This window comes from Gorilla gorilla, chromosome 4 (genome assembly GCF_029281585.2).
Source record: "Gorilla gorilla gorilla isolate KB3781 chromosome 4, NHGRI_mGorGor1-v2.1_pri, whole genome shotgun sequence".
Classification (NCBI taxonomy): Eukaryota; Metazoa; Chordata; class Mammalia; order Primates; family Hominidae; genus Gorilla; species Gorilla gorilla.
This window is the reverse complement of record NC_073228.2, coordinates 127,579,682-127,589,012: the sequence shown is the minus strand read 5'-3', so window position 1 is coordinate 127,589,012 and position 9,331 is coordinate 127,579,682.

The following is a 9,331-nucleotide window of genomic DNA, read 5'->3' as shown; positions in this document are numbered from 1 at the left end:
AGAATTGGCTCTGGAAACATGGTGTAACAAAGAATGAGTGAGGGCTTTGGCATCAGAAGAACATCAGGGTTTTGCTTTTTCTCTTCCCATTCTTCAGCCAATTATTTACCTTTTCTGAACCTCAGTTCCATCATCTATAAAATGGTCAAATGAATTGTCTACACAGTAATGCACGTAACACAATGACATGGTACATAAGGTTGCTCAGAGGGTAACTTTTTCCTATTGTTTCCCTTTTGTATGATTGTATCTTTTCACAGCATGGCCTATTTTCTTTATAGCAAGGGTACTAGCAGCATCTGCCATGCTGGGAACATTTCGCAAGTATACAGCAGCATCCTGGATTACTAAAGGCACGAACTAGGACTCTGAATTACCAAAGAGGTGAACAAAATTATACACTTAGTGATGACTCAAGTCCTTGGGAGTGAATTAACATTTACCTGTTCTAACTAAATATCTCATTGGGTAAATTGTTGGCAGATGTTGAAAGAAAAAAAATTGCTATTAAACAAATATGATTTTATCAAATGAGCTAAGCTCTGTGATTTTTACTTTATGTTTTTGCAGAAATAAACATATCTATCACATCGGTGAATTTATGCTAGGCTTCTTAATATTAATATTCTATTATAGAGATTTTTTTTTCAAGTGTTCCTTTTTTTTTTTTTTTTTTTTTTACAAAATCCTGATCTAGGCTTGCTGCTAAGAATACCAAAATGACATTTTAAAAAATATTGAAACTCTCCATCTATTGGGAATGTAATAAATACCATCAATAAATTCATAAATAATACAACCTAGAAAACATTTCTATAAATTTCTTCCTCCCCCCATTCCCACTGAACCGGCAACTTATGTCCCTGAGGCATTTGAAAGAGTGACCAGAGTATTAAAAATCAAAGTATAGCAACGTAAGCAAAAAGGAAACAACTGATTCCTCTGGGAAAAAAAAGGTCAGCACTTACCAAAATATGTATCCCCATGAACACACAGAAAACCAAACCACTACAGCATTCTTGACTTCATAAATACCGAAAGAAAAGGGAAGAGAGCATGTGTTAACCACTCACCCCCCCTCATTAAAAGCGGTTTGGCATATGAAAGATAAGCTATTGCCAAAGTAGCAAAAAAGACTTTTTCAGGCCCTACACCCAAAGTCTATCTGATACAAGGGGCCACAGCATGACACTAAAAATGATGTGCTTCCTGCCTAGGAAATGATACAGATGGCCGTGCCTGACTGAGTGCAACAGTAGTGTAATGGCAGGCTCTGAAGGCTGCTTTATTTGGTAATTGTTTGGGAATAGGTCTCTATACTAGCTACATAATTTCTCACAGGGATGCTATATCATCTGAGGGCTTCAATTCTATTCACCTGGAAAATGTAATCTACAATGAGGAAAAAAAAGCGTACAACAGCATGACCATGTCGTCTCTACAAGGCGAAAATGCCTGCAGTAAAGAACGACACACTGATTTAAGCGCTGCTGTCAACATTTGCTTCCTGTGGGCTCCAAGGACCAATACACTCTTGCAGGGAAGCAAATTTGGGTCTTATAGACAGACAAAGCTCCTAGAACTGATTATTCAGTCAAGTCCCTAGGAACTCTTAACACGTTTCATATTTTTCAATTTGAAAGAATGTACTACTTATCTAGAAACCTCCTTTCTCCCAGAAATATAATCCATCAACAAAAATATGACATCAGCAAAAAAAAGGAGAATTAAATGTCTTCCTATTTACTGTTACCTTTTGAGTGTCCTGCACATTGATGTATGTCTAATATCTAGCTGCCTGTCTAAAAATAATCATTACTCGGCAGTACCATTCTCACCCGTCACAGTGAATGACTCAGTAAAATGTTGCTGAGTAGGGATCTCAAACGCTACCAGTCCTGATAAACAGCATCACAACAAGGTTCATCCCAGGAAGTATGTATTTAGAGAATTGATCTAAGACAAATGCACTAAGAGAGACAGACCGACAAATCCAAATTGTTTAGACAGATCTTAGCTCTGGTGACAAGTTCTGATATATTAATAGATTTTCAATTTTCATCATGTCATTGGATATTATCACTTGGAAATTACCATTCATTTTAATGTTATAAATTGTCCTGACATTTTTAGCCAATGACTCAGACCAGGATAGAGCTAGGAGCCTTAAATACATTGTCACGCTTTAGAACTGACATTTATGCCTACCCTACCAATTTCTATAAACATTCAAACTTTTGAGGCAGATAAAAACAAACAAAAATGAAAAACCACCTGTACAAATTGGAATGAAAGGAAGCTGATTAATCATAGGCTGCTAGTGTGGGTCACACAAAAGTTGGTGTAGCCCACCTGAAAGATTCAGGAGACTAAAGCAAGGTTCCACTTCATTTCACTTCACTTCACTTCACAGTGTCTGCTCTTTTTTGGCTCCAGGCACTGTTCTAGGCCCATGGATAGAAAGGTGGATAACACCAAATTCTTACCCTCAGCAACCTCTCAGTTTATTAACAGAGAAAAGATAAAACACAAACCTTTACTTTACAAAACTCATAATAAGAATATTTAAGAGGGTCATCTGAGGAGTTAAGAAGGGAGGAGGGAAACCTGATTCTTCCTTCAGAGGATACTGGAGGGATATGAAGAGTTAAGCAAGTCTCAAACACAGAGGAGCTCACACTTCACCATGGCATGTGATGAGGGAAGGTTCCTGCCTCAGAAGATTGTTGAGGGGATCAAATAATGTCATTTGCTGCAATGGGTGGAGCAAATTACTCACTGTTGACTTAAAATCTGTGAACATTATTTGTGTCATAATTATATTGCCTTGGAAGAAGATAGGTGCTCAGGGCTCTTCATGCCCAGTTCATCCTCTTCCCATTGGGTGGCCCCTCTAATGGGTACATCAGTGGCTGCAGCAGCAGCTTGACCCACACAGTGAGGTGCCTCTTTTTATGCTACAATGTACATGAAGGGATGTACATCCATGTGGACCTAGAGGAAACGTAGCATTTAAACTAGTATGCTGTGGCTCCTCATAAGATGCTGATTTCTCAGACATCATGCCCGTGATCTCAATGGGTGGAAATGTTTGATTAAAGCAAGTCTTTCCAACTGGATTATTTTTGTTTAAGGTATTTATGCCAAAACTTTCTTTATGGGTTCTCCTCAACGGACTGTGTTATATGGACCCATCACTGCTTTTTGTTTCTCCCTGTGATTTTATACCACTCAAAGAAGCCCGTAGCAAGTTCCAAGTAATGGAGTGTGAACTCAAAAACCCTTTGATTTTAGAACTGAATGAAGTCCTAGAGGACAGTGTCTATAGGCGATTTCATATACGATTGTGACTGCCGCCATGCAGCAGACTCCTCACCCCATAGTTACCTCCCCAACTGCTAATCAGTTCCTTTCAAGACAATCTCTGTAACTATTCCACAGAAATAGGGGGTGGAGGTAAAAGTCACTTAACATGTTCAACAGTGATATTTCATCTCTTATTCTCTCCTTTTCAGACCTGGATATTACCACATAATATTTGTTTTTAAATAACTATGTAATACAGCAGTTCCCGACTTTTTGGCACCAGGGACTGATTTCATGGAAGACATTTTTTCCACAGATAGGGGAAGGAGGAGGATGGTTTCAGAATGAAACTATTTCACCTCAGATCATCAGACATTAGACTCCCATAAGGAATATGCAAGCTAGATGCCTCACATGCACAGTTCACAATAGGGTTTGTACTCCTGTGAGAATCTAATGCTGCTGCTGATCTGACAGGGGGCAGAAATCAGGCAGCAATGCTTAAGTTATCCACCACTCACCTCCTGCTGTGCCACTCAGTTCCTAACAGGCTGCGGACTGGAACCAGTCTGTGGCCTGGAGACTGGGGACTCTCGATGAAATGGATTACATAATATCTATTACTTACCTGAAACAATTTTTCCTTTTTGCTAGAACACATGGATTCATGTGGCTGTTGTTCTTGTATGAGGCATTCTAAGGTATCTGTGACCTTTCAGAGACATGGGCTGTCTCTTGGAAAGAAGAGAAAATAACACTGAACACTCTTAGCATGTCTTGATTAAAGTCCCTTTGTTTAGAAATCATGCTTATGTTCTGGTGTACACCAGAAACACCATTCACATTTTCATTAATTCACCAATAAATTTAAATAGCTACTATATGCCAGGAACTGTCCTAGATGGTTGGCATACATCAGTGAACAAAATAGACCAAGACTCCTGCCATCGTAGATCTCACATTCTAGCAAAATCATACTGGGTTAAGACAGAATGATATTATAGACAGAGAAAATGATGAACTAGTTGACAAATAGTGTTAGCTGTTCATCCATTTGGAATACAATAAAATTAGATTCCTACCTCACACTAGACATAAAAATCAATAACCAGTAGACATTTTCATAATTCAAAAAAATATTTCCAGAAACTTAATGTAGCAAAGAATTTTTTAAACAGGACACAAACCAAAATCCATATTGTTATAGTTGACTATATAATAGTTAAAAGCTTCTGCAAACAACAATCAAACCACAGATTGTGAGAGGGCACACAGCCAGGAAAGAATTTTGTATCCAGGAAGCATAAAGCATTCCTAGAAACTAATGGGAAACAAAGATAAAAAGATCAGTTCCTTAAATGGGCAAAAAATATGAGAACTAATTCATAGAAGAGAAAATTTGGCTAGTAAATAAGCTTATGAAAAAATGTTCAACTCCTAAAGTTATAAGGAAAGTGCAAATTAAAACAGCAATGAGATACAATTTTACACCCATTAAGTTGGCAAACATCTTAAAGTCAGACAATACAAAGTGTTGATGAAGATGTGGAATAATAGGACTTCTCATATACCACCTGGGAGAGAGAAGGTTGGTACAGATATCTTATAGAGCAATTAGGTTATAACAAGTAAACTTAAAAGATGTTGAGCTTACACTCTATTCCTCTGGAGAAACTTGCATGCATACACAAGCAGACCTGCATAATAATGCTTCTCACAGCACTATGCAAGAGCAAAAAACGGGAAACAAATTAAAGGCTTATTAACAAGGGACTAGATGTATCACAGAATATTCAACAATGGAAAACTCTGACTGTTAAAATGAATAAATTGGGGTCACATTAACATGGAAAGTCCTCAGAAACATAACGTTGTAAGAAAACATGAGTTGTAGAAAGACACATACAGTACAGTAACAGTTTTCAAAATCTGCAAAAAATACACCAATTAGGGAGTAGAGATTCATACCAAAAGTACTTTTAAAAACCACTAAAATAAAATACATCAAATTCAAATCCATGATAGTGGTTATTTCTGTATGGGGGACAGAGGAATAGGGCTGGGGAGGAATATTCAACTGTGAAAAGACAAAATTACAACAAATTTAGTTTAAGGATTTAATTGGCTTTTATTTGCAATTCTAGAATCGAGCAACACTCTATCTATAAAATAGAATGAATGGTCCAATGAGCCAAGCAGAGGTTGTCTTTATAGGCAGAAAAAGGGCTGAAGCAAGCAGAATCAAAGAATAAAAAGCAGATTGGTTGTTTTGAAGTTACTTTCCTAATAGGGTTAAAACAGGAGACTTCCTTATTATGCTGACTCAGGTGGAATGGAATCTCCAGCTGTCTGGAAAACTGGCCTGTTTAAAGTTCAGTTGGATTATGTGGTACATAGCATAAGTGACTCCACTATGGTTTGGCATAGTCTGCTGGTGCCTAGTACAGGAGGCTACTCCAAAACAACAGCCTCTCATAAACTTTATTTAACACAGCAATCCTAAACTCTTACTGTAATGATTTGAGATTTAAAAAAAAAAAAACTGAAGTGAATATGTAAAATCTTAAGATTTAACAAATCTGATTGGTAGATATGTAGATGGCCACAATGTTGGCGTCTATACTTTCCCACAAACGTAAGATGTTTATAACATTATTGATTTTTAAATAAAATAAAATAAAATAAGATTAGATGAAATTTGTTTCATTGTACCTGAAATAAGGCAAATAGAATTTGAGAACATGGGCTCATACTACCTACTCTGAAGAAAGTAATTTTAAAAATCAGGCCATGTTCTATTTCCCACTTGTTCTGCCCCCACTCCCAGAGTAGACCATTCACTGGCTATCCCTGCAGTTGGTGACAGCTGGCTGCTGCCTGCATGAAAAACCCCTTTGCCATTGACCCCACCCGCCACTGCCCACAGATTGTTTGAACCTGTAGAGAATCTATTTTCAGGAAGGAGTGGGAAGAATAGGAAATCATCCTCTAATACTTGGTCTTGCAATCTGTAGGGAAGAAACTGACACAATTCATTGGCCATTCTCTACATTTCATTTTCTTTGTAATTCCCATTTTGTTGCATTAAGAAAAAGAATCAAGGTATGACCTTTCCCAGAGAGAACAGACATTGCCAATAGAAACACAAAGTACTAATAGTAAATCATTGCTTACCCTTCTTCAAACCTATCTTAAAGTTTTTTAAATACTGGCTTCATTTATTTGTTTTAATTTCCATAGCTAATAGGTTCATGTATCAACTTGTCTTAGGCACTGCACACCACTTCCTTTGTGAAATGACATCACCCTTATAAAGGCAAGCAATTTAGTATCATCTTTCTTTTCCACATTACACTCATCTCCCTAGTGAGGAGAGAAGACAAGCATCCAGATTATATAAAAATCCCTAGCCAATAAAACCTAAGGACTTTTATATTGTTTGGATGTTTGTCTCCTTCAAATCTCATGTTGAAATGTGATTTTCAGTGTTGGAGTTAGGGCCTGGTGGGAGGTGATTTGATCATGGTGGTGGGTGCCTCAAGAATGGTTTAGCACCATCCCCTTGATAACTGAGTTCTCACTCAGTTCATGTGAGATCTAGTTGTTTAAAAGTGTATGGCACCTGCCCCCTTGCTCTGTTGCTCCTGCACTTGCCATGTGACATTCTGGCTCCCTCTTTGCCTTCTGCCATGACTAGAAGCTTCCTGAGGCCCTCACCAGAAGCCAAGCAGATGACAGCACCACACTTCCTGTATGGACTGCAGAACTGTAAGCCAATTAAACCTCTTTTCTTTATAAATTATGCAGCCTCATGTATTTCTTTATAGCAACACACAGAAAAAGGCCTACTGCAGGTTTAAATACAAAGTTTTGTTTTATTACATTATTATATATCATATTTTTCAAAGATGGTTTTTAAAGCACTAAGATTTTTTGAATAGCTTTATATGTTTAACTGGTATCAATGGATACTTTTTTTTATAGTTAGACTTCCCCACATTTTACTTTTTTCTTTTTATGTTTAATCAGCAAGGACTGTGGTTCCCAAACTTTAATGTATATATTAATCACCTGGAGATCTTGGGGTGGGGCTTGAGAGTCTGCATTGCTAACAAGCTCCCAGGTGATCCTGATGCATTACCTTTGAGCAGCAAGAAGCTCAAGTACATTTTTCAAGGATGGGTAAATAGTAAATTACCCAAGTCTTTGCATATTTGAGAGTGTCTTTCTATTGTCTATACATACAAATAACACCTTCACTAGGAACAGAATACTTGAAGCATAGACTTTCTCCCTCAAATCTTTTTGGTTAGATGCTTTATTATCTTCCAGCATTCTGCGTTGCAGGGAATATTGAGGATTACTTTCTATGAGCCCCTTAGAATATAAGACCAATTATTTTTTCTGCCTGGAAGCTTAAAGGAGGGTTTTTTTAAGTCATATAAATTCAAAATTTTATCAGAATATGTCTAGATATATTTCTACTTTCACTTAATTTGGTCACAAACTTAATTTTTAATTTGAAATTAATAACTTCTTCAAACTTATAAAAATCTTTCTATTATGAATATGTTGAAAGGACTAAAGAAAACCAGTGTATAAACAATTATAGGATACAAAGTGGCAAATATGTTAGATAAACAACTCAAAACATCTAATGTACAACATAAGGACTATAGTTAATAGTAGTGTATTATATTTAAGATTAAAGCTGCTTTTGCCATGGGGGGAAGAATTGGTAACTATATGAAATGACACATATGTTAATCTGTCCCACTGTAGTAATCATTTACTATATGTATCTTATAGCATCATGTTGTGTACCTTAAATATGCACAATAAAATTTATTTTAAAAAATAATTAAAGCCAGAAAGTGAGAAGACAAGCCATAAACTGAGATGTTTGCAAAAGACATACCTGATAAAGGACTATTGTGCTAAATATACAAAAGTACTTTTAAAACTCAACAACAAAATGAACAACTAGACTGAAAAACATCCACACAGCTGAACAGATATCTCTCCAAAGAAGATACACTGATGTCAAATATTCATATGCAGAGACTTGACATCATACCTCATCAGGGAATTACAAATCAAAGCTGCACTGAGATACCACTATATATCATTAAATGGTGAAAATCCAAAACACTGACAACACTAAGTGCTAACAAGGATGTGCAACAACAGAAATCCTCATTCATTGCTGACAGAAATGCAAATAGTACAACGAGTTTGGCAGTTCTTACAAACTAAACAGATTCTTACTGTAGAAGCTAGCCATCGCACTCCTTGATATTTATCCATTATTTGAAAACATATATCAATATAAAAACCTGCACCCAGATGTTTGTGGCAGCTTTATTCATAATTGCCAAAACTCAGAAGCAACCAAGATATCCTTCGGTAGGTGGATGGTTAAATAAACTACAATATATATAGACAACAAAATATCAAACAACATTAAAGAGAAGTTAGCTGTCAAGCCATGATGAGACATGAAGGAACCTCTATTAGTCCATTCTCACACTGCTAATAAAGACACACCCAAGACTCGGTAATTTATTTTTAAAAAAAAAAAAAAGAGGCTTAATTGACTCACAGTTTTGCAGAGCTGGGGAGGCCTCAAGAAACTTACAATCATGGTGGAAGGGGAAGCAAACACGTCCTTCTCCACACGGCTGCAACAAAGAGAAGTGCAGAGTGAAGTGAGGGAAAAGCCCTTATAAAACCATCGGATCTCATGAGAACTCACCATCACAAAAACAGCGTGGAGGTAACTGCCTCCATTATTCAATTACCTCCAACTAGGACCTTCCCACAACACCTGGGGATTATGGGCACTACAGTTCAAGTTGAGATTTGGGTGAAGACACAGCCAAACCATATCAGAACCTTAATTGCATATAACTAAGTGAAATCCTCACAACACATGGGGATTATGGGAACTACAGTTCAAGATGAGATTTTGGTGAGGACACAGTCAAAGCATATCAAAACATTAATTGCATACAAGTAAGTGAAA